This window comes from Ranitomeya imitator, chromosome 3 (assembly GCF_032444005.1).
Source record: "Ranitomeya imitator isolate aRanImi1 chromosome 3, aRanImi1.pri, whole genome shotgun sequence".
Taxonomy (NCBI): domain Eukaryota; kingdom Metazoa; phylum Chordata; class Amphibia; order Anura; family Dendrobatidae; genus Ranitomeya; species Ranitomeya imitator.
This window is the reverse complement of record NC_091284.1, coordinates 822,572,663-822,600,553: the sequence shown is the minus strand read 5'-3', so window position 1 is coordinate 822,600,553 and position 27,891 is coordinate 822,572,663.

Here is a 27,891-nt window from a genome sequence, read left to right as displayed (position 1 = left end):
ACTACATGGCCTGTGCTATATACTATGTGGCTGCTATAAACATACATACAGTGGGGCAAAAAAGTATGTAGTCAGTCAGCAATAGTGCAAGTTCCACCACTTAAAAAGATGAGAGGCGTCTGTAATTTACATCATAGGTAGACCTCAACTATGGGAGACAAACTGAGAAAAAAAAATCCAGAAAATCACATTGTCTGTTTTTTTATCATTTTATTTGCATATTATGGTGGAAAATAAGTATTTGGTCAGAAACAAAATTTCATCTCAATACTTTGTAATATATCCTTTGTTGGCAATGACAGAGGTCAAACGTTTTCTGTAAGTCTTCACAAGGTTGCCACACACTGTTGTTGGTATGTTGGCCCATTCCTCCATGCAGATCTCCTCTAGAGCAGTGATGTTTTTGGCTTTTCGCTTGGCAACACGGACTTTCAACTCCCTCCAAAGGTTTTCTATAGGGTTGAGATCTGGAGACTGGCTAGGCCACTCCAGGACCTTGAAATGCTTCTTACGAAGCCACTCCTTCGTTGCCCTGGCGGTGTGCTTTGGATCATTGTCATGTTGAAAGACCCAGCCATGTTTCATCTTCAATGCCCTTGCTGATGGAAGGAGGTTTGCACTCAAAATCTCACGATACATGGCCCCATTCATTCTTTCATGTACCCGGATCAGTCGTCCCGGCCCCTTTGCAGAGAAACAGCCCCAAAGCATGATGTTTCCACCACCATGCTTTACAGTAGGTATGGTGTTTGATGGATGCAACTCAGTATTCTTTTTCCTCCAAACACGACAAGTTGTGTTTCTACCAAACAGTTCCAGTTTGGTTTCATCAGACCATAGGACATTCTCCCAAAACTCCTCTGGATCATCCAAATGCTCTCTAGCAAACTTCAGATGGGCCCGGACATGTACTGGCTTAAGCAGTGGGACACGTCTGGCACTGCAGGATCTGAGTCCATGGTGGCGTAGTGTGTTACTCATGGTAGGCCTTGTTACATTGGTCCCAGCTCTCTGCAGTTCATTCACTAGGTCCCCCCGCATGGTTCTGGGATTTTTGCTCACCGTTCTTGTGATCATTCTGACCCCACGGGGTGGGATTTTGCGTGGAGCCCCAGATCGAGGGAGATTATCAGTGGTCTTGTATGTCTTCCATTTTCTAATTATTGCTCCCACTGTTGATTTCTTCACTCCAAGCTGGTTGGCTATTGCAGATTCAGTCTTCCCAGCCTGGTGCAGGGCTACAATTTTGTTTCTGGTGTCCTTTGACAGCTCTTTGGTCTTCACCATAGTGGAGTTTGGAGTCAGACTGTTTGAGGGTGTGCACAGGTGTCTTTTTATACGATAACAAGTTTAAACAGGTGCCATTACTACAGGTAATGAGTGGAGGAAAGAGGAGACTCTTAAAGAAGAAGTTACAGGTCTGTGAGAGCCAGAAATCTTGATTGTTTGTTTCTGACCAAATACTTATTTTCCACCATAATATGCAAATAAAATGTTAAAAAAAACAGACAATGTGATTTTCTGGATTTTTTTTTCTCAGTTTGTCTCCCATAGTTGAGGTCTACCTATGATGTAAATTACAGACACCTTTCATCTTTTTAAGTGGTGGAACTTGCACTATTGCTGACTGACTAAATACTTTTTTGCCCCACTGTACATATTGTAGAATACCCGATGCATTAATTCAGGCCATGCTGTATATAACACAGCCCAAATAGTATATAACACAGCCCACGCAGTATATGGCAGCCATGCAGTATATAACACAGGCGACATAGTATATAACACAGGCCATGCAGTATATAACAGTGGCCACGTAATATATAGCACAGGCTACGTAGTACATAACACAGCCCACATAGTATCTAACACTGGCCACGTAGTATATAGCAGCCACGCGGTATATAACGCAGCCCACACGGTATATAACACTGCCCACATAGTATATAACACTGGCCACATAGTATATAACGCAGCCCACACGGTATATAACACTGCCCACATAGTATATAACACTGGCCACGTAGTATATAGCAGCCACGCGGTATATAACGCAGCCCACACGGTTTATAACACTGCCCACACGGTATATAACACTGCCCACATAGTATATAACACAGCCCACATAGTATATAACACTGGCCACATAGTATATAATGCAGCCCACATGGTATATAACACTGCCCACGTAGTATATAACACTGGCCATGTAGCATATAGCAGCCACGCTCTATATAACGCAGCCCACGCGCTATATAACACTGCCCACATAGTATATAGCAGTGTGGGCACATATTCGTGTTAAAAAAAGATAATTAAAATAAAAAATAGTTATATACTCACCCGCCGGGATCCAGCGAAGCTGTCCATATGCGCGCAGCTGCCGCCATCTTCCGTTCCCAGGATGCATTGCGAAATTACCCAGATGACTTAGCAGTCTCGCGAGATCGCTATGTCTTGTGGGTAATTTCCCAAAGCATCTCTGGGAACGGAAGCTGGCGGCAGCCGCGAGCGCATCGTCGGACTACGGAAGGTGAACATAGCAGGTTTTTATTTTTTTTTATTCTTTTTTACATTAGATCTTTTTACTATTGATGCTGCATAGGCAGCATCAATGGTAAAAACTTGGTCACACAGGGTTAATAGCAGCGGTTACAGAGTGCGGTACCCCCGGCCCGTTACTGCTGGCATTAAGCCTGTGTGAGCGGTGAGTGGAGGGCAGTATGCGGACGCCAGGCACTGACTGCAGGGGAGTAGGGACGGACTGTGCCCGTCGCTGATTGGTCGCGGTAGCCAGGACAGGCTGCTGGCGAGACCAATCAGCGACGCGGGACTTCCGTGATGGAAGTTGCCGACAGAAAGACAGATAGTGAGACAGACGGAAGTACCCCCTTAGACAATTATATATATTGATTAATATTGTTTAACGGACATTGGCCTGATCTTGAGCCATGGCGACATGATGGATGAACGTTCTGTAGGAAGATCAATCCTGTGTAAGCCTTGATAGGTCCACCAGGGTCTTCTCTGCCATTACAATGGTAGTATCAAGCCATTGCTTTATTAGTTTTCCTCTTTGCCTTGTTCCTTCTATTCTTCTGACCATGATATCCTTCTCCAGTGAATGCTCTCTTCATATGATGTTTCCACAGAAGGCAAGTCATAGCTTGGTGATCCTTGGTGAAAGAGATTAGACATGTTCAATTCCAACATGCCCCAACCTTAGTTTCTGCAGGAGAAGCGGTTGTTATAGGTGCCTGGCATGGTGGAGACAGCTAATGGTGTAGATGATCACTTATATAGGGTGACATATGGCACCTGAATACCATTTGATTCTCTCTTCGAGGAATTGGTTGGGTGTTTGAATTGTCAAAGTCCAATTATTTCATCACATTTTCTCCCCTACCAATGGCACCAACTTGGTTCATGAAGCTGGACTTTAAGAAGATCCATTTGGTTAAGATGAAGAGCAAATATAGTGTAAAGATCCCGTGTAAAGATGGGACCTAGCTCCAGTAGTCTGTTATGCTTGCTTTTGGTCAGGTAGAACCTATACAGGACAACCCTTTCTTGAGGAACAGCACTGTTAGAAACTAAAGGTGTGTTATGATGGGTGATGGTGAAATGACCTCCTGCTAGCCAGCAAGAGCAGTTTGTAGGTCATACTTGGCACTAGCCGTCACACTGCTGTGCACCCGTTAGGGCTGGGTACAGTTTTCACCCACCTCCTGGTCCTGGTAATGGGGAACTTTAGCAGGGCCCTTCCCGAGCGGTGAGCAGCATGGCGTCTGGTGAACGGACACACAGCAGACAGGGCAAACAGACCAGAGCCAAAAAAACGCAGTTCTAGGGCATAAACTAAGGTGAACAATAATAAAACAAACACAGCTACCAAAGTATGAAACTCCTCAGAATCACAGCAACACTGATCTTAACCACCCACCAGAACTGGAATGATCAGCAACAAAGGAGGAAATGGCATCTCTACCCTCGGACCACAGAGATGAAGGGATAGAAGACTGTAGGGAACCTCTCCTCCTCTCCCCTCTGCCTGCCCCAGCAGGTATGGCATTTTGCACCCACTTGCAGCAGTTAACATCAGTGGACCCCGGGGACCTGCACAGCATAAAATGCTAGGAATGGATCTCCTAGAATGTGATATCCCGCGAGCTCCACACCCTAAGGCAACACCCCGCCCTGTGTGGCCAGTGAAGTGCGACAAGTGACCCGCCGGAGAGCCAGAGCCCGCCAGAAGCGCTAGGGGCCAGCTAAGGTACGGAGCTGCCATTCCTGTCAGGGTGGTAGAGTGATCAAACAAGGTCCTTCTAAAGGTTCTATTCAATCTTGGCTATGGGGCTTCCTCTCCTTTATCAACCCCATTGGTTGTAGATTTATCTGCTGTTTCCAGCTTGACCTTAATATTTAGAAATTCACTGGCATCACCTGTTGTTTATAATCTGATGTACTTACCTTCTTGATATACTTGATATGGCTGTGATAAGAGCATAGCTTGCTACGATGACACTGGAATGACTCAGCCTGACTCATGCTTCAAATCGCAGTAATAAAAGGTAATCCGTAATACCAGCATTCGTTCCAGAATTGGACAGTTCCGGAGACACAGTTTCCAGTTGGAGCACATCATGTTTCAGAAGCCTGAATTGATTTGCTTGTTACTTCTTAGCCAGAATAATATATGAATCTGATTTTTATCTGCATTTCTTGGCAGTTTCCATTTCCTTTATCTGTTGCGCATCTTGTCTGAACTTGAATGTTGTAACTGAAATCTTTATGATATGAACACAAGATCCGATGACTTTTGGAATTGCTCTTGAATGCAACTAGATAATCTTCTGCCAAATGGAAATTGCAGTGAAGGACATGTCATTGTTACCAAAAAGTAAGAGGACAACCATTTTGGAATTTAGTGGCCTGGTTCATAAGTTGGGACAATTTCATTTATAACAATCTACTTTCTCCCAATTTTGGATAGGGAAGAAGTATTTAGCAAGTCCCAGGCGTAAGGTGTCCAAACAACTTGAGTTTTCCAAACTAATCAGCCAACCAACCAAGCAATTCTGTAACATCTAGTAAAACTTGAAAAAGACCAAAAGAGAAGACTCGGTGGTGCTCTTGCTATGGGCAATGGCAAAAGTGAAAATCAATAGAGATATGCCTGAAAGGGGAGACCTGAAAAATGGGTTTTCTGGAAATGGTCAAGCAATCCAGTTGTCAGTATCAAGGATCAGATGGGTTTGCGCATATGGAAAAAAGTTGAAAATAAGCTAATATGAGGCAGAAACATGAAAGTAGCCAACTATGGTTCATGTAACCAAGGACAGGCAAAGATGAGTGTCCGGTATGATAGCACTGGAAAATAAAGTGGTGGAGTCACATCTGTTTAGGTTTAAGTCCACAAGACACAAGCCCAACTTGGATAACTGCAGTAACATTGAAACAAGTGCACTACCACTTTAAAATCTGCACCCCTTTATTTTAGTTGTTTGAATGGCCATATGCCTTTCAGAACTTTTTTTCTTGTTGGAATGAAAAGCAGATGGTGGGCTGTGGCTCCTCAACTCAAAATACATAAATACACAGAAATGTTGTACTAAGAATAAATATGCAAAAACTTGTATCCTCTTGATCTCTCTGTCCTGACCTTGACATAGCCTTAACACACACACACACGCACACACGCACACACACACACACACACACACACACACACAATATATTGCAGCACTCTATGTTATTTACGGTCAAGTCTTCATCATATTGAAGTTTTGGTAGATTGTATTGACCTGTAAGAGTACACTGTGTGCAGAATTATTAGACAAGTTGTATTTTGATCACATGATACCTTTCATACATGTTGTCCTACTCCAAGCTGTTCAGGCCTGAGAGCCAACTACCAATTAAGTAAATCAGGTGATGTGCATCTCTGATATGAGGAGGGGTGTTGTCTAATGACATCAAAACCCTATATAAGGTGTGCTTAATTATTAGGCAACCTCCTTTCCTTTGGCAAAATGGGTCAGAAGAGAGATTTGACGGGCTCTGAAAAGTCCAAAATTGTGAGATGTCTTGCAGATGGATGCAGCAGTCTTGAAATTGCCAAACTTTTGAAGCGTGATCACCGAACAATCAAGCGTTTCATGGCAAATAGCCAACAGGGTCGCAAGAAGCGTGTTGGGCAAAAAAGGCGCAAAATAACTGCCCATGAATTGAGGAAAATCAAGCGTGAAGCTGCCAAGATGCCATTTGCCACCAGTTTTGCCATATTTCAGAGCTGCAACGTTACTGGAGTAACAAAAAGCACAAGGTGTGCGATACTCAGGGATATGGCCAAGGTAAGGAAGGCTGAAAAACGACCACCTCTGAACAAGAAACATGAGATAAAACGTCAAGACTGGGCCAAGAAATATCTTAAGACTGACTTTTCAAAGGTTTTATGGACTGATGAAATGAGTGACTCTTGATGGGCCAGATGGATTGGCCAGAGGCTGGATCCGTAAAGGGCAGAGAGCTCCACTCCGACTCAGACACCAGCAAGGTGGAGGTGGGGACTGGTATGGGCTGGGATCATCAAAGATGAACTTGTGGGACCTATTTGGGTTGAGGATGGAGTGAAGCTTAACTCCCAGACCTACTGCCAGTTTCTGGAAGACAACTTCTTCAAGCAGTGTTACAGGAAGAAGTCGGTATCGTTCAAGAAAAACATGATTTTCATGCAGGACAATGCTCCATCACATGCCTCCAACTACTCCACAGTGTGACTGGCCAGTAAAGGTCTCAAAGAAGAACAAATAATGACATGGCCCCCTTGTTCCCCTGATCGGAACCCCATAGAGAACCTGTGGTCCCTCATAAAATGTGAGATCTACAGGGAGGGAAAACAGTCCACCTCTCGGAGCAGTGTCTGGAGGCTGTGGTGGCTGCTGCACGCAATGGTGATCGTAAACAGATCAAGCAACTGATAGAATCTATGGATTGAGGCTGCTGAGTGTCATCATAAAGAAAGGTGGGTATATTGGTCACTAATTTTGGGGGGGGGTTGTTTTTGCATGTGAGAAATGTTTATTTCTAAATTTTGTGCAGTGATATTGGTTTACCTGGTAAAAATAAACAATTGAGATGGGAATATATTTGGTTTTTATTAAGTTGCCTAATAATTCTGCACAGTAATAGTTAACTGCACAAACAGATATCCTTCTAAGACAGTCAAATCTAAAAAAAAAAAACACTCCAACTTCCAAAAATATTAAGCTTTGATATTTATGAGTCTTTTGGGTTGATTGAGAACATAGTTGTTGATCAATAATAAAAGTAATCCTCTAAAATACAACTTGCCTAATAATTCTGCACACAGCGTATAAAGCTGAATTTCAATAGAGGATTTATTAAGGAAAACTAGACAAACACTAAAGAATATTATCCATCATAGCTTTGGTTCAGAAATTTGGCAAAATGTCTTTGAAGGTGACCAAAGTTTCCAAACCTTGGAGGAAGAAAATATTGCATATGGAGATATTCTCCAAAGGATTAAGGGTTTTTAATGTTTACAATTATGAAACTTAAAATTGGAGCATTTTAAGTAACAGATTCCTACAGATTTATATGGTCAAAATTCTCTACACAGCTGCGTGCCGATAGGGCTCCATACTATGCATCATAGCATCCATACTATGAAGTTGAAAGCACTGAGCCTCCACACAGCACAACATCATCTTCCAACCCAATGTTGTTCGAAATCTTCACCATAATCATTACATTTTTATCATTTCATTGCACTCTTTAAGTCCCAAGTATCTTCTTCACTACATGGGCAATTACTGGGCTGGGATCAAGCCAGGAAAACCTTGGTATAGACCCAGAGACAACAAGGGTTTAGCATGAGGGCAATTGTATTTTAGGTCAACATGATTCTCTAGCCAAAAATGAAGTTGGCATCAAACTAGGAAAACTGTTGGGCCCTGCAAAGAGTTTAGAAGTCGGCACCTACAAAGACTTGGGATAGTGACAATTAGACTCTAGACAATTGCACTCTAAGTCATCATGCTCTAAGCCAAGGATGTGATTGACATCAACATAGAAAATCTTTGGCAGATGTGAAGGCCAGCAAAAGCTTGGGTCAACATGCTTCTCAAACAAAGGATGAGGTTGACCTATTGTCCCACTGTGATTGTTGCCAAAAGTCCCTGTTATTGGGTTGATTCTCCAACGTTCACTCCTGTCCAAGTTTTGGAATTTCCTCATTGAATTCTCTGGTTGTAATTCTAAAGGTATATAAACATAAGGATGAATGACCGCGGGGAGATCAAAACATCCAACACCGCGGAGACACCATCACGTGTTTCTCAACGCAGTGATTCCATAACACTGCTCCCATCCCTTATGGGAAATATGCAAATGCATGTAGAAAAGCCGTGGAGACACCATCACGTGTTTCTCAACGCAAGCAATAAATAGCCAGGTCTTTCACTGGAAGGAACATCCACGGGAAGGGCAGCATCCAAAAAGGAAAACCACCTATGCCAAAACATGGTATCCATCCACAGACAGCTGTTTCAGGGTATTTGCCCCTCCTCAGTGTGGAGTAGGAAACTGGCTACTGGAGCAGTGCCTAGTAAAAGGACTATAAACATAAGGATGAATGACCTCGGGGAGATCAAAACATCCAACACCGCGGAGACACCATCACGTGTTTCTCAACGCAGTGATCCAGAACACTGTCCCCATCCCTTATGGGAAATGTGCAAATGCATGTAGAAAAGCCGCAGAGACACCATCACGTGTTTCTCAACGCAAGCGATAAATAGCCAGGTCAAGGTCATAACAAAAGCAGACTAGCTGAGATACCATGGATCATTTTTATGGACAAAGAGTGGTTTCATGATCACAGCAAAGCATTTCGATCCTCATGAAAAATTGACTTGATCCATAGTTGAGTCCCGAGCACCAGAAACAGAACTATAGTAGCGAAATAGGCAAAAGTGAGCCAAAGTCCCACCTAGAATCAAACCTGGTCTAACATCCCACAAAATTTCATTAGTAGAACACAGCACTCGTGCATTTTCACTCCCGTTGAGGACGCGTGAGTGGCTCTTGAGGAGACTCATTCATCTTCAGGCTCGGCCATTATTTGTATATATAGAAAAAGCTAGAAACAGTCATCACAGTCGAAGCATACGTCTCCATTAGACGATGGACGTAGGGTTGAAGACGGGGGCTGCCAAGTCTAAGTTTCAGCTTTTATCTTTGGCTATTTTGCCAGGACCAGAATTTTTTTTTTTGTACAAAAATTCACCATGGACGACCACAAAAAATAAATATGTATAACAGCATGAGTATTAATTTCCAACCTACTTATGATATTGGCAGGAAGATCATTTAAGGGAATTGCTCTACATCCTAAATGTCTCTGCTTTTGTGATCCTTGATCTTCGCGTTAATAATTCACTGATACTTTTCTGTATAAATATGCAATTCCTAGTAGCGAAGCCTGAAAAAAAAGAAATCTGACATCCTGAAGAGACTTAAATACATTTTCTCCATTAAACTCCGGTTTTTCTTGGCCGGGTTCCAGGCTCTTAATAAAGGCTCAGATACAGACAGCGCATATATTTATTTTTATTGTTCCGATGTATGTGTTCTCCTTCAGACCCCGGGAGATTTATGACTGTTCTTTATGACTTTTTATGTTGATTAGCTGATGTAACTTTTTTTATTATGCCTCTTGCTTTTCAGATGTAAGTTGTATTTGTCTGTACAAACTTTGCAAACTTCCCATGATCAACATGACGGGTCTTGTCCAAATTCTTCTGGTTATTGTTCGCTGCTTTTTCTTTGCTTTTATAATTCTCCATTTTGACTTTTCCTCCCGAGGTTTTAAAGGAGATCTGCCATCGGGAAATTCATTTTCCTTTGAATGTATTGAGACCCTACAAGCATTAGAAACCAAATGCCTTAGGCTTAAAAAAAAAGTTATAAAATCAGAAAAAAATTCGATCCTCCCAAGTTTGAGATCATATTGCAGCTATTTTTACAATATATTCATCACTTCCTAACTTTTTGATAATTAAAAAATTGCCTAGAAAAAAAAAGCAGTATATTTCTTTAAGACCCCAACGATCAGCTGTAATATGTGATTTCACCTGACAGCAAGTGTTGAATTTCCCTGCAGTGCCACCGCAGGCGAAAACAAGTATTACACACTTCCTATTAAAGTTCATGATCTCTTTATGTAGTGCATGGACATGATGGGTCCTCCAAAAACTGGAACAACATTATCGTAATTGTTAATAACCTTTAATAACTTTTTATTGGGAGAAATATTAAAATTAGAAAACACAGTCTCAATAGTTTTTTGTGTTTCAAATTTATGTTATTCCGCATTTAAAAAACTACCACATACATTTTTTCGAGTCATATTTTTTATTAATACATATAGATTGAAATAAAAATGAAATATATTTTTTACAATTTTTATGGGAGTAAATGAAAATTCAGCATTTGTTTTATATTGCTCAGTGCGCTGTTAAAATAATATGTTACATTTATTTCACAAGTTGCTATAAATATAAGACTTTTTTTTAATTTTATGTGAATGGTACACAGATCCTGAGTGGTACCTCCAACCTTTATTAACACCGAATAAAAAAATAAATAAATGAAAATGATCATATCAAGGTTGGTTGAAACCTTTTGTGAACCATTTGGTGATGGCCCTCCTATCATATAGTTCGTGGAAAGTTGCAGGTTTGCCGTCCGATAAGCTAAAGTGCAAAAAAATATTGCATTGCCGGGAATGGGGCTGGTTTAGCGAATGACTGAGGCGGACGACCAGCCCCTTCATGAACGTCACTGGTAATAATGATCCCTGCCACTGAAGGTTGTGACAATGCGTTACAGTGTACAAGATACTTTTTCATTCTTCGTGACTATTTTATTCCATCTGGGAGATCCATATAGTTTTACAAATGAAAGTATATTGGTAACTTTCTGTATTTTATATTTTCACTGCAGACTGGTTTTTATCATTTATGACTATGCAGCAGGTTTGGTTCTTTGTATCTGAGCTCAGCACAGAATTTACAATTTAAAACTATTTGTTGATCAAAGATAGCAGCACAGAAGTGATACTTTACATCAATTCTGATATGTTTCCCCTAATGCAGATGCATTTCCCATGATGCCAAGGTCTCATGATATTGCTCTCACTCCCAGTTAATGGTAGCCGGTAGGGTTGAGCGACCTTGACTTTTTTAGAGTCGAGTCGGGTTTCCAAAACCCGACTATCTCAAAAGTCGGGTCGAGTGAAATCGGCCGATTATGTCGTAAAGTCGGGATCGACCGAAACACGAAACCCAATGCAAGTCAATGGGGGAGCATAGTCGGCAGTGAGTGGGGGCCAGGAAAACACCTACACTGCCCATTTTAATGGCAAAAACATCCATTCTTCTTAATGAAGCTTGTCAATCTTAATTTCCCTTACAATAATAGTTAGGCATTGGAAATTGGGGGTCATTTGGCTAAAGTTGTGGTGGGTAGGGCTGGTTCAAGTATTTTGTGGGCCCAGGAAATCTGGACCACGTCACGGCAGTGGAGCAGGGAGAGGTAAGTATTTCAACTTTGCAAGTGCTGTGATCCTGAGCAAGTAGGGGGCCCACTAGTTGGCATTGGCACTGGCACAGGGCCCCTCAAAGTACGGCGGTGTGTTTGCACGGCGGGGGCGCCTCCCACCGGTAGCGACACTTTTGCATACTATGAGGGGCCCTGTGCCAGTGACGTCGCCAACGAGTATTCCTCCCCCCAACCTGATGAAGGAACCTGCACTTTCATCTGCACCTTCCTCTTTGTCCCCGTGTAAGGTGGTATACTATGTGGGAAGGGGAACCTGAATTTCAGCAGGGTCAGATTCTGGCTGTGTAGTGTGCAAGGAGAATGTAGTGGTCTGGGGCAATGTACCAGCAGACTCATCTATCACTGGCTGGGTAATGGGCAGGATGAGGAGGAAACACAGATATAGGCCCAAAGAATAAAGTGGGCTAAATGCAGTTCAAAATTGGTAACAGGACTAACCAGGTGGCATTGCTTTGTTCAGTGGAGTACAACTGTAATGAGAGGCTGACACAGACAGTAGGCCCAAATCTGTAAGAAGGCTAAATGCAGTTCAAAATTGGAAACAGAAGTAAACAGGCGGCACTGGTTTGTTCAGTGGAGAACAGCAAGGAGCGGCAGACACCGTTAGTAGGGCCAACAAAACAAGTAGGCCAAATGCATTGTTATATTACAAAATTTAACGAGAGCCTTAAAATTGAAGCTAAGGAAAGGCAACCTGGAGAACACTTTGGAGCGGCAGACACCGTTTCTAGAACCCAACCAAACAAGTAGGCCCACTGCAGTTTTTAAATTAAAAAACTCTTCAACGAGAGCCTGAAAATTGAAGCTCAGGAAATGCTACCAGGAGAACACCTTGGAGCGGCAGACACCGTTAGTAGGCCCTACCAAAGTAGTAGCCCCAATGCAGTTTTCAAATTCCTATAGGCTGAAAACCAGACTATTGACGCTCAGCTTTTTTCAGAGGAGGACAGCTGTATTGAGTGGCACAGACAGACACAGGTAGTAGGCCTTAAACAAAAAATTTGGCTCAATGCAGTTTAAAAAAGGTTACAGGGGTACACAGGCAGCATTGGTGTGGTCAGCGGAGGACAATTTGAATTAGGGACTGCAGACAGACTTAGTAGGATGTCCCCTGTGGACCATGCATCCACCACATTAACCCAGTGCGCCGTAATGGACACATAACCTTCCGTGGACATGCCTACTGGTCCATGCGTCTGTTGTCAGGTGCACCTTTCTACTCTTAGATTGCCTGAGTGCATGGACAATGCGGACTTTTACATGCTGGTGGAGGGCTGGGATGGCTTTTCTCACAAAAGAAGTGTCGACTGGGTAGCTCGTACCGTGGTACAGCGTAGTTCATCTGGGCTTTATAAATATAAAATAAAGAAAACAAGTAGGCTCTATGCACTTTCAACTAGGTTCCAGGGGTACACGGCCAGCATTGGTCTGGTCAGTGGAGGACAATTTCAATTATGGACCGTAGACAGACTTAGTACGCCTACAATTAAAAAAAGGATGCTCTATGCAATTTAAAATAGGTTCCAGGGGTACATGGCCAGCATTGGTCTGGTCAGTGGAGGACTATTGGAAGGAGGGACCGCAGACAGGCTTAGTAGGCCTAACATAAGAAAAGTAGGCTGTAGGCACTTTAAAATAGGTTCCAGGGGTACACGGGCAGCAGTGGTGTGGTCAGTGGAGGACTATTGGAAGGAGGGACCGCAGACAGGCTTAGTAGGCCTAACATAACAAAAGTAGGAACTTGGAATTATCTTGCAGGGGTACACAGGCAGCATTGGTGTTGTCAGCGGAGGCCGATTGTAAGGAGTGTCTGACAGTTAGTACTCCCAAAAAATAAATAGATGTTAATGTCTCGCAATACAACAAAACCTAAAAACAAAAGGGTGGCATACTTAGGTACAGGGGTGGGCTCCTCTGCTGTGTTTCAGACCTAGTAATTTGGCGCTAAGTATTTACTGGTGTAAATATAGGACACTGCCCCTGACTATTTTAAGTAGCATCATACATGTCAACACATTGGTATTGTCAGTGCCAGGCATTGAAGGATGTCAGCGCATAGACTAAACATTGGTGGAGCTGTGAGAGATAATTTTGCAAGTGGTAGACCACTGTTTGAGCTGGGGGGGAACTGTCTTGTGGCCGGCGGTACATGCCCAGGGCCCCTCATGTTACAACGGTGTGTCTGAGGTTGGTTGCGCGCCACCACCGCCAGAGACACTTTATTGTACTATGAGGGACCCAGTGGCAGTGCCGTCGACCAAAAGCGTGCACACCCACCTCTTCAGACAAACGGCACTCTCACGGGTGCTTGCGCCAAGTGGCGAGACCACGGCCCCGTGGGGGGAGTTTGCCCATTTAGGGAGGTGTAAATATGTTGTATGCTGGACAAACAGCTGCTGCAAATTACGAGATTGGAAAACTCAGTCAGAGCAGTCCAGAAGCAAGACCTTTTCATAGGAAAGCTAGGTGTCAGCCGGGAAAGGTCGGGCAAAATAATTCGAAATCTAGGAGTAGTTCATTTTAATGAAGGTTAGATAATCAACATTTTGGGTAGCCAGACGAGTCCTTTTTTCGGTTAATATTGAACCAGCAGCACTGAATACTCTTTCTGATAGCACACTAGCTGCAGGGCAAGCAAGCTCCTGCAATGCATATTCTGCCAATTCTGGCCAGGTGTCTAATTTGAATGCCCAGTAATCAAATGGGAATGACGGTTGAGGGAGAACATCGATAAGGGATGAAAAATAGTTAGTAACCATACTGGACAAATGTTGTCTCCTGTCACTTTGAATTGATGCTGCAGTACCTGTCCTGTCTGCGGTCATAGCAAAATCACTCCACAACTTGGTCAGAAAACCCCTCTGTCCAACGCCACTTCTGATTTGTGCACCTCTAACACCTCTGGTCTGCTGCCCCCTGCAGCTCGTGTGAGAACCATCACCGGCGCTGTGTGCTGGGAATGCCTGAATCAAACGGTCAACAAGAGTTGATTGTTTGGTTGCTAATATTTGTTCCAGGTTCTCATGTGGCATAATATTTTGCAATTTGCCTTTATTGCGAGGATCAAGGAGGCAGGCCAACCAGTAATCGTCATCGGTCTTCATTTTAATAATGTGTGGGTCCCTTTTGAGGATACGTAAGGCATAATCCGCCTTGTGGGCCAAAGTTCCAGTTGTCAAATCTGCGGTTGTGCTGGGTTGAGGGGCAGTTACAGGCAAATCTACGTCACTTGTGTCCCTCAAAAAACCAGAACCCGGCCTTGCCACGCCACCAATTTCCATTGGCCCCGGAGAAGCTTCCTCATTAAAAAAATACTCATCCCCATCATCCTCCTCGTCCTCCTCCTGTTCGCCCGCTACCTCGTCCTGTACACTGCCCTGACCAGACAATGGCTGACTGTCATCAAGGCTTTCCTCTTCCTCTGCTGCAGACGTCTGCTCCTTTATGTGCGTCAAACTTTGCATCAGCAGACGCATTAGGGGGATGCTCATGCTTATTATGGCGTTGTCTGCACTAACCAGCCGTGTGCATTCCTCAAAACACTGAAGGACTTGACACATGTCTTGTACCTTTGACCACTGCACACCTGACAACTCCATGTCTGCCATCCAACTGCCTGCCCGTGTATGTGTATCCTCCCACAAATACATAACAGCACGCCTCTGTTCGCACAGTCTCTGAAGCATGTGCAGTGTTGAGTTCCACCTTGTTGCAACGTCGATGATTAGGCGATGCTGGGGAAGGTTCAAAGACCGCTGATAGTTCTGCATATGGCTGGAGTGTACGGGCAAACGGCGGATATGCGAGCAAAGTCTGCGCACTTTGAGGAGCAGGTCGAATAACCCCGGATAACTTTTCAGGAAGCACTGCACCACCAGGTTTAAGGTGTGGGCCAGTCAAGGAATGTGTTTCAATTGGGAAAGGGCTATGGCAGCCATGAAATTCCTTCCGTTATCACTCACTACCTTGCCTGCCTCAAGATGTACAGTGCCCAGCCATGACTGCGTTTCTTTCTGCAAGAACTCAGACAGAACTTCCGCGGTGTGTCTGTTGTCGCCCAAACACTTCATTGCCAATACAGCCTGCTGACGCTTGCCAGTAGCTGCCCCATAATGGGACACCTGGTGTGCAACAGTGGCAGCTGCGGATGGAGTGGTTGTGCGACTGCGGTCTGTGGACGAGCTCTCGCTTCTGCAGGAGGACGAGGAGGAGGAGGAGGGGGGGGCGAACGGCTACAGCCAACTGTTTCGTAGACCGTGGGCTAGGCAGAACTGTCCCAATATTGCTGTCCCCTGTGGACCCTGCATCCACCACATTCACCCAGTGTGCCGTGATGGAAACGTAACGTCCCTTGCCATGCCTACTGGTCCATGCATCTGTTGTCAGGTGCACCTTTGTACTCACAGATTGCCTGAGTGCATGGACGATGCGCTCTTTAACATGCTGGTGGAGGGCTGGGATGGCTTTTCTCGAAAAGAAGTGTCGACTGGGTAGCTCGTATCGTGGTACAGCGTAGTCCATCAGGGCTTTGAAAGCTTTGCTTTCAACTAACTGGTAGGGCATCATCTCTAACGAGATTAGTCTAGCAATGTGGGCGTTCAAACCCTGTGTATGCGGATGCGAGGATGAGTACTTCCTTTTTCTAACAAGAGTCTCATGTAGGGTGAGCTGGACTGGAGAGCTGGAGATCGTGGAACTAGCGGGGGTGCCGGTGGACAAGGCAGACTGAGAGACGGTTGGAGACGGTATTCTTGCCGGTGCCCTACATGCAGTGTTTCCTACTACAAAACTGGTGATTTCCTGACCCTGACTGCTTTGGCCTGGCAACGAAACCTGCACAGATACTGCAGGTGGTGCGGGAAATGGTGGCCTTACAGTGACGGCAGGGATGTTGCGTTGCTGACTAGCTTCATTGGCCGAGGGTGCTACAACCTTAAGGGACGTTTGGTAGTTAGTCCAGGCTTGCAAATGCATGGCGGTTAAATGTCTATGCATGCAACTTGTATTTAGACTTTTCAGATTCTGACCTCTGCTTAAGGTAGTTGAACATTTTTGACAGATGACTTTGCGCTGATCATTTGGATGTTGTTTAAAAAAATGCCAGACTGCACTCTTTCTACCATCGGATACCTTTTCAGGCATTGCAGACTGAGCTTCTTTAACCGGATGTCCACGCTGTCCTCCAACTGGTTTTGGCTTTGCCACGCGTTTTGGGCCAGATATGGGCCCGGCAGATGGAACCTGTTGCGATGTTGATGCCTGCTGCGGCCCCTCCTCCTCCGCTTCAGAACTACTGCCGCCTGCACCCTGTTCCCCCAATGGCTGCCAATCGGGGTCAACAACTGGGTCATCTATGACCTCCTCTTCTATCTTGTGTGCAACTTCGTCTGTGTCACCGTGTAAGCCGGTGGTATAGCGTTCATGATGGGGCACCATAGTCTCATCAGGGTCTGATTCTGGATCAGTACACTGCGAGGGCAATGTTGTGGTCTGAGTCAAAGGAACAGCATAGTAATCTGGCTGTGGCTGTGCATCTGTGCACTTCATGTCCGATTCAACTTGTAATGGGCATGGCCTGTTAACTGTTTCACTTTCTAAGCCAGGGACGGTATGTGTAAAGAGCTCCATGGAGTAACCCGTTGTGTCGCCCGACGCATCCTTCTCTGTTGTTGTTTTTGCTGAAGAGGACAAGGAAGCGACTTGTCCCTGACCGTGAACATCCACTAACGACGCGCTGCTTTGACATTTACCAGTTTCACGAGAGGAGGCAAAAGAGCTAGAGGCTGAGTCAGCAATGTAAGCCAAAACTTGCTCTTGCTGCTCCGGCTTTAAAAGCGGTTTTCCTACTCCCAGAAAAGGGAGCGTTCGAGGCCTTGTGTAGCCAGACGACGAACCTGGCTCCACAGCTCCAGACTTAAGTGCTATATTGCTTTTCCCACGACCACCTGATGCTCCACCACCACTACCATCATTACCAGCTGGCAATGACCGCCCACGGCCACGACCTCTTCCACCAGACTTCCTCATTGTTTGAAAAACGTAACCAAAGTAACGGTATTTGTTACTGTAAAACAACTTACAAGGTGAACTCTAACTGCTGTAGGATTTAGATATCCCTTTATAGGTGGGTGAGACTGCATGGAAAATCAGGCACAATATTACACACTAGGTTTTCTGTGGCACAAAATGAGAGAGATGCCACACACGCAGGACTGTCACTCAAGCACAAATGCCAATATGAATCTCCCACTAATTTTTTTTTTTTTCAGGGAGAATTAAAAAAATAAAAAATAAAACAGTATTATAGACACTAGGCTTTCTGTGCCCCACAATTTGAGAGAGATGGCACACACGACTGGCACTCAAGCACAAATGCCAATATTAATCTCCCACTATTTTTTTTTTTATTTCTGGGAGAATTGGCAAGAAATCAGGCCCACTGTTAGACTGTATGTTTTCTGTGCCAGAAAATGAGACACAGATGCCACACACAGGACTGCCACTGATGCAGATTTGCCAATTTTAATCTGCACCTTTTTTTTTTTCTTCAGGGAGACTAGTGAATAAATGTGGGCCACTGTATTAGAGTATATTTTCTGTGGCAGAAAGTGGCTTGAAGAGATGTAACGAAAAAAAAAAAAAAGGGACTGTCCTACAATTACTATCTCCCTGCAGTAATCTCAGCCAGGTATGGCAGGCAGCAATAAGGAGTGGACTGATGCACAAATTAAATAAAAAGTGTGGACAAACAAACAAGATAGCTGTGCAGAAAGGAAGGAACAACAGGATTTGTGCTTTGAAAAAAGCAGTTGGTTTGCACAGCGGCGTACACACAGCAATGCAGCTATCAGGGAGCCTTCTAGGGCAGCCCAATGAGCTACAGCGCTGAGGAAAAAAAAATGTAGCTTCCACTGTCCCTGCAAACAAAAGCTGGTGTTGGACAGTGGAAAACGCTACAGCACAAGCGGTTTGGTGCTTAATGGACCCTGCCTAACGCTATCCCTGCTTCTGACGAAGCGGCAGCAACCTCTCCCTAGGCTCAGATCAGCAGCAGTAAGATGGCGGTCGGCGGGAACGCCTCTTTATAGCCCCTGTGACGCCGCAGACAGCAAGCCAATCACTGCAATGCCCTTCTGTAAGATGGTGGGGACCAGGACCTATGTCATCACGCTGCCCACACTCTGCGTCCACCTTCATTGGCTGAGAAATGGCGCTTTTCGCGTCATTGAAACGTGACTTTGGCGCGAAAGTCGCGTACCGCATGGTCGACCCCACACAAAGATCGGGTCGGGTTTCATGAAACCCGACTTTGCCAAAAGTCGGCGACTTATGAAAATGAACGATCCATTTCGCTCAACCCTAGTAGCCAGTGATAGATCAGTGTCATAGAGCTTCTGTCCCCTGGTGCATACTGCAGTGGAGTCTCAGTGTATCCTATGTGATACAGTTTCAGCTAGTCTCCCTTGCCTTCTGCTGGTGATAGAATTCTCCCTGTCAGCTTTTTGCAGTGCGAATTTCATAGACACAGTGGCACAACAATGGCGGTTGCAGCGACCGAGTCCAGTGGATTGGATGCCCGACGATGCCAGAAAATGCTACAACATGATGTGCATCCTTCAACATACAGTTGAAGTGTATTGCAGCTTTGGTCCACATGACACAATGCACGCTGACGCCAATAAGAGGCCAGCAGTTGACGTCGATGTGCACGTGACGGGGTACAGGACAGTGACGTCACACGCTTCTGTCGCATGCCAAAGTCAGCTGCTGGCTTCACAAGAGGATGCGCGCGGCGCAGGAGTGAAGGAACAGTATTTATTTTTTTAATAATCAGCAGTCATACTACTATTGATGACTATGGAGGTGCATTACACTTTTTAGGATGACTATGGAGGTGCATTGTACTTTTTAGGATGACTATGTGGTGCATTTTACTTTTTAGTATGACTATGGGGTGCATTGTTCTTTATAGGATGACTATGGTGTGCAGTATACTTTATAGGAGGACTATAGTGTGCATTGTTCTTTATAGGATGACTATGGTGTGTTATACTTTTTAGGATGACTATGGGGTGCATTGTACTTTATAGGATGACTATGGGATGCATTACACTTTATATCATGACTATGGTGATGCATTAAACTTTATAGCACGACTGTGGTGCGCATTATACTTTATAGGATGATCATGGGGTGCATTGTACTTTATATCATGACTATGGGATGCATTATACTTTATAGGAGGACTATGGGATGCATTATACTTCTATTGGGCCCCATGACTTGTATGTTCGCTCCTTGTGAGTATAAAGGTTATATAGATATATACCAGGATAAGGGACATATACCAGGATGGGTGATCTATTTACCAGAATGGGGGATATGTATACTAGGATGGGGATATATCTACCAGGATGGGGGACATACAGTGAGGAACAAAGGTTAACAATGTTTTGAACTTTTGTCTTTCAGATTCAATATATCACCATCCACTTCTGCTTTGATCGTGAGACCATCAGCATTTTACAGACAATCATCTTTTCCATCTCATACATAAATGTGACTTGTGACTATTTAGAATATGATTATTTATGCAGAATGTCGTCATGTCACTGCATTGTTACTGTTTTGCTCCCGGTGGTGGAAAAATCTTTTTCTTCCAGAATACTACAAATTACAACCTGTTCTCACACTCCCTAATAGCTCAGTGTATTATTAGGCTGATTTCCAAGTGAAAGGTCATTGGTTCGAATCAAGGAGCAGCCATGAAGAATATTTCTCAAGAAAAGAGAAACCGCATCATCCAGCTCATCGATAGCCGTCTCTCGGCCAAGAAAATTGCCAAACTGCATCATGTGAGCTCCATGATAATTGAAAGAATACGAATTGAAGTCTGTCCATCCATTCAGAAGCCAAGAGGTCATCCAGGCAAAATATCAAAGTCAACAAGCCAGTTCATCACAAGGTCTATCAGTCCTGGCCGACCAACACAGCAGTGGAGGAGGCTCGTATGCTTTGTAATAGTGAAATCACAGACGTCCATGCAAGAACCGTGTGATGCACATTACATAAATCTGGAATGGTGGCCCGAAAAAAGGTGAAGAAACCTCAACTTTAATATTGTCATAAGAATTGTCAGCTCGAGTTTGCAAAGAGGTCCGAAAATTGGACAGTAGAAAATTTGAATGAGGGTTATTTGGAGCAACGAGATGAAACTCAATAGACGAGGCTCTGATGGGTGCAAATGGGTCTGGAAGAAACAAGGGAAAAAGGGGCTAATGGATCGAGAAATTAAAGGAAATGTCAAGTTCGGTGAAGGAAGCCTGATGATATGGGGTTGTTTCACAGCCAAAGGCGTTGGACACTTGACCAAGATTGATGGTAGTCTCAATGCTGTGCAATATATGAGTATCCTACAAGAATAGCTACTTCGTACACTCAAGTACTATGGGTATGAAAAAGATGACATAGTGTTCCAAAAGGACAACAACACGAAGCATATGGTGAGCTTGGCGAAGAAATGGTTCAATGACAATGAAGTAGAGGTGTTGGAATGATACCCACAGTCCCTATATCTCAACCCCAATCCAACACTTGAGGGTAGAGTTGAAGATTAAGCTGTACACATACCCAAGTGAGACGACCAGTATGCACCAACATGGGAAACGTGTACAAGAGACCTGGGATCAGATTTTGGTTGACACCAGTTTGAATCTGATCGAGAGTGGCCCAGAACAATTCAGGCCGTAGTGAAAGCCAAAGGTGGATTTACAAAATACTAACAAAATATTAAAAATTAAAATGTAATCTTTAGGAGCAAAAGAGTAACAATGCAGTGACATGACAAGAATCTGCATAACTAATCATATGCTAAATAGCTCCAAGTATGTATGAGATAGCCCAGATGATTGCCTATAAAATGATGGCGGTCTCATGCAGTAGTGGATGATGAAATATGGAACCTGAAAGTCAAAAGTTCAAAACATTGTTGTGACCCTTTTGCTCATCACTGTGCAGCAGAATGGGCGATTTATATACCAGAATGGGGTAATATGAGGGACACATATGTATATATATAATATATTCAGGATCGGGGGGCCCAGGTCCAAATCTTGCACCAAGGCCCATCAGATGCTAGTTACGCCACCACATAGAAATACACTGGAGATTCAGACAGACAGTGTGAATCCGAAGAGGTTTATAACTGTGCAGTTAATCATTGTATGGACTCGTTGATACATTTATGTCCTGTCATTCTGTCTTCCTTGCCTCCTGCTGGTGATAGGCTTCTTCCTGTCATTTCTTAACAGTGTGAAACTGAATTTCATCAAAATACACTGGAGATTCTGCAAACAGCACTCACAAACAGTACAGACAGAAATCATTGTGTGGAGTCATCCACCCATATTCGTCCTTTCATTCTGTTTCCCCTGCCTCCTGCTGGTCATGGAATTCTCCCTGTTATTTCTTAATGGTGTGAGGCCGTATCTCATGAAAATACACTGTAGATTCTCCACTCAGTACTCACAAAGAGTACAGACGGACAGTGTGAGTTAGAGGTGGTTTACAACTGTGCAGTTAATCGTTGTATGGACTAATCAGTTATATCACTGCTCTTTTATGTAAAGCAGAAATGATGGGGTAAACTTATGAAACTGATAGGACAGAGTTGGGCTGGAAGGGGTGTGGTCTGAATGCTTCAAGGAGGAATTTGATAGGTGATGTCATCTTACAGTTCACAGGAAGTTAGTTACTGACTTCCTGCCGGCACTTTTGAGTATGTGTGGTGCCCCAGGGTCCTGGTCATCACAGTAGCATTGCTTTCCTCACAGGGAGGGTGATTTTACACTTGAAGGCAAGAAGGGATAACTGCAACCAGGTAAACACCAGCATGCAACACATTCACACTCCAGGCCACCAGGGGGAGCTTTTGATCCTATTTACTAGGTGACTCCTCATATATATGGTAGTCTGTAGGGAAAGTCAGAACAGTTCTTGCCAGGAAACAGACTGGAGCAGTCTGAGGCAGAAGAAGGTTTACTGAGCTGTGTGGCAGCAGTGCAGCAGTTCCTGGAAAGAGACATTAAGAAAGCCGAACATTCAGTGAGTGTGCAGGAGAGCGAAGCACAGGAGAGTGACAACATTGGAGACCAGCCGCAAATGAACGATCTCCTTCTGAAGCGCAGATAACCGGTAGCCGGAACACCGAGGACTGTAAGGGACTCCACGACTTACATCAGAGACCGGCAGGACAGCTGAACTGCAAGTTACCTGTCTGCCACACACACCTGCGACACAGTAATACATAGAGCCGGGGCATGCTAGAGTCCCTATAAACAGGCTCGAGTTACCTGTCATGCAGGTATTGTCCTATCCTATATGGGGGACAGAGAGAAGAACTGTGAGGACCTTATCTGATGCCATAGGCAGTAAGGGACTACAACACCACCGAGCTAGAGGAAGGCTTTTAACTCCATCTGGTAAAGGGGACTCTTGATTCGCTTCCAAGCCGGCCGGACCCTGCCTATACCAGTGATCTGGGGCCCTGGACTGTGGCTGCCTGAAGTCTTCTGTAAACAAGGTAAAGAGACTGTAAACCTGCATCCTCGTTCTTTACTGTGCCAGTCACCATCTTCCATCTACACACCGGGAAGCCCTGGGGATACACTTCACCTGTGGGAAGGTATACCATCAAGCTGCCATAACATCACCCCAGAGGACCCCTTAAAGCAGCGTCGGTCACCCTGACCGAATACCACAGGTGGCATCACAAACATAAACTTTATTCCCTTTAAAGACCTACACCTTTTACATGGGCGCCCAGGGCTACAGATCGGGTTGCCACCGTGACAACCTCCTGTGAACGCAGGACCTGGTACCGAGTACCCCATGGCCCTGGCAGGCAAGTCATCTGTACTGGATGGTGACCAGACTGGAGATTACTGTTATGATCTGGTGGTTTAGGAACAACATGAGACAAGCTCTGAAGGAGGTGGTATCTGTACTGACCGCAAACCCTGAACCTAGCAGCGCAACTAAAAATAGCCGTGGGGGGTACCTGACGCTCCCTAGACCCCTCGGCACAGCCTAAGATCTAACTTCCCCTAAAGATGGAAACAGCAAACCTATCTTGCCTCAGAGAAAATCCCCAAAGGAAAGATAGCCCCCCACAAATCTTGACGGTGAGCGGAGGTGGAAAATAACATACGCAGAAATGAAATCAGATTTTAGCATAGGAGGCCAGTCTAGCTTGATAGATAGGACAGGAAATGATACTGTGCGGTCAGTATAAAAACTACAAAACAATCCACACAGAGTTTACAAAATCTCCACACCTGACTAAAGGTGTGGAGGGTAAATCTGCTTCCCAGAGCTTCCAGCTAACAGAAATAATCCATACTGACAAGCTGGACAAATATAGAATGCACAGAACAATAAGTGCACAAGATGTGGACTGAAATGAGGCAGCTGATGACAGCTAACTCCAAGGAGCAGCCATACCACTAGAAACCACAAGAGGGAGCCCAAGAGCAGAACTCACAAAAGTGCCACTTACAACCACCGGAGGGAGCCCAAGAGCGGAATTCACAACAATTACACAACATAGCTACCCCTTATTAAAGGGAGAAAATATATGAATACAACTGAGCTGGGATGAAACTAATTATCCAGCTATAATATTGATGGGAAGCTATCATTATACGTATAAAAAATATTTCTGGAGTGCTAATTTAAGTTCAGGCTGTCATAACTTTTGTTATTACTGTCACAGGTGTGTCAGATGCAACAGACTGTCGCTCTGCCTCTGGCTGCAGAAGGTCTCTGCATTTGGCGTTAGATGCCTCCTTAATCCTTCTGACTCTTGGATCCAGCAGCAACTTCCCTCCTGCTGTAGTTGACAAACCTGAACCTGGGTGTTTATAAATCCCTAGTCTGCTGCAGAGAGTCGCTGGTGATATTCACATTTTTCCCTTGTAAAGGCTTGGACCTATAGCAGTCGGCTAACTTCCTCTCTGGAGCTGTCTGAGGACATTTGGTGTTAACTCTCCGAGTCTGCTCAAGCTAAGTACATTCCTCTTGTCTGTCTACCTTTGTGTCTTTAGTTTACAGTGGGGACTGGCTAGTGACTTCCCAACCCTTCCCTATCCAGGGCATAGCTGTAGGGAGATACAGGGCTTAGGTTTCCTGCTCAGCGATTGGTGAGTAACCAATTTAAGGATGGTAGGGCAGGTAGGGTGTTATTAGGTCTGCCTAGGGGTCTCCACTCACCCTCTCCCTAGTGTCTGGGCATCCTTCCCCTCATCCCTTCATGTTGTACTTAGTCTTTCCCACACTGTGCGTGACAATTACTAAGAGGTCCATGTTGTTAATATCCACAAGTTCAGATCATTTGCCGACTGCCTCTGTGCGTCACAAGTGATGACTTTTTGGATCTAGGAAGAAGGAAGGGGGGTGGGGGGGTGGATCCTGGAAAAGTTCTTGGAACAAATACTCAGAGTTTAAAAGGCTGTCCCCTTGACTTTTTGCAGTACATTGTGAATCTTAGCTATGTTTTGGATGTGTGTTCTGCACAGCACTGTTGGAAGCCATGAGACATTACTACCACGTGATCTACAGTAATCCTTCACTACATGATATTGCTTTCAATTAGAAGAGGCACAAACAGGGCTTCCTTGGTTTAGGGCGGCTGTAGTCCTTTCCAGATGGATGCTGGCCAGATGGAAGTTCTGGAGATACACCAGTCCAGTAAGATTAGTCTACGGCTCATAATTTCAGTCTTAGTTTTAATAACGTATAGATGGAAGTGGTTCTGTTTAGCACATTTCCTTCTTTCTGTCAATACATTAATTAGGTATTTTATATGCTCTGCAAACAGTTTAGAGCTTTAGACTTGGCAGAACTTCATAAATCTATGCCCAAAATCTGAAATGAAATCGTGTGGATTTTTTGTCCATTAATAGTATTCATCACTTTTATTAGGTCTTGTGTGACAGTGCCAAGTGCATGTTAAGCTTAAATTGTCTTCCTGCACTTATTCTATTCCTCCTCTGGAATATCATAAAGGTCGATAAATTGAGTCATGGCGCTCCAAGTTGACTTTCTCCTGCGAGGCCATTCTTGGTAGGAAATACATTGGCTTGGATATAGTGAGCTTCTGCTCCAGACTTCAAAAACTTCTGCAAATTATAGTAATGGATTCAAGGGCCTTTAGTTGGCTATTTTGGTGAGCTGCAGAGTAGCCTTCTAAATATAATGGCCTAACCAAGTGGCCTCCAAAGAAAGCTGAGCAAAGTCTGCAGAAAATGAAAGTGGCACAGTAGTACATTTCACTTTTCATCCACCATTTGGGTCAAAAAATTTGAGAATTCCAGCTCCTGGGCAGACAGCAACAGACAGGTCTGATACAGGAATGGTCCTCTTGGTGGTCGCCAAAAAGACTTTTACTCTATCAGGAAAAGTCACCAAAAACTCCTTTTAATAGTTGAGATCCCTCTGGCGGTCTGTGGGTGGCACTAGATGCTGGAGCTCCATCTAGTGGTAGGAGTGTGGTAACTAAACGCTTAAGCTCTCTCTAGTGGCCAGAATGTAGTACTACATGCAAAGCTCCCTCTAGTGGCAGTTGCGCAGAACTACCTTCTAATTACAGGGTCATTCTTTGATATCTGGTGATTCAATAAAACTTCCTATAAAAAATTATTTTTTTGAGCAGTAACAAGTGCCTGACTATTAGGTCTAATCTCCCCTACAGGAATCTATTAGTGATACATGACATTTTTCTATTTTTGTACCTGACATTGGCCTATGACTTTGACCCATTCATTCTAAAGGTCTTTATTCCTGAGCTTGTGACACTGACTTAAAGGGGTTTTCCCATGAACAAAAGCTGATTTTAATAAATAGATCTTGGAATAATAATAACTTCCACATTTGGATGTGTTTAAATAAAATGTTCCTGTGCTGAGATAATCTTATAAATGTGTCCCAGTTGTGGAAGTTACTGTATTATTATTCCAAGGTGCATTGATTAAAATGAACTTTTATTGATGGGAAAACCCTTTAAATTTCTTTCTATTCATCTTTTAGAGATTAACTTGACATTGCTTCTTCATATCATTTTCTATCAATCTCCAACTAGACACATCACTGATGCAATTGGAGGGCCGTGACCTGCAGATCTATAGCAGCTAAAGCATGCTTGCAAACTATCCCTGATTATCTATTGGCAACCCTTCAAAAAGGGGAGACCTCCTGGACTTTGCAGAGAGTTTGCAAACTTCCAAGAAGACTTTTTAAATTTCCCAATAAGCAGCACTACCTAAAAGTCTCCTGTGCCTGGCACTGGCAAGCTTCACTGACAGACATGCCAAAACACATTTTGGGGGTGTGGGAAGGGAAATGTGGATATAGAAGGGGTGCAGCATCTAAAATGAGAACATTATTATTCAAAAATATCATCTCTCACAAAACTCATGTTTGCAAGTATGAGCTAAGCCCATAGCACATTTCTGTGGTTCCTGGGGATAATCTTGGGTGCTGCTGTAACAAGGTGGCACGGGGTGGTAGTCATGACCGAGTCCATTAAAGCAACAGTCCATAAGCACCCCAGCCCTTTGCACATGAAAAAGACAGATAAAGTCTCAGTCCTGCAGCACAGTCAATTACCTCCAGCACACGGTTGTTCTCCGCACAGGAATGACATTCACCACAGTTATCACATGGCACGCTTCGGTTCCAATAGTAGAAAACTTGTTTATTAAAGATGAAACAATGAGATATAACTTCCTGCGCTTTCCCTGGCAAAAGCTGTCACATCGCAGCAACAGCAGCATCAGCTCCCATACAGCTTCTGGGAGCTAGCGGTGTGGGTGGCACTTTCTCAGTCCTGGTGCCCATTTCAGCTGTCCAGCAGTCCTTTGGCAGCACCTTCTCCCCTCCAGGGGTATATCATGCTCCCATCAGAGGAGCAAGTCTTGCCAAGGGCAAACCTGCCCAGGCTCTGCTGCAGAAGCAGGAAATTGCTGCTTCTTCCAGGCTGCTAACCCAGCCCCTTTTTGTTAACCTGTTCTAATTACATACATGTTGTATAATACAGTACACTCACAATAGTACAACCTCAGACATACAGACATATTAATAAAACAGTGATACACAATGTTAATACATTAACTTAGAGCCAAACCATCAGGGAGCCGCACGGGGGACACATGCCCCACATAAAGGAGAAAGAATGCAGTTCAGGGTCCC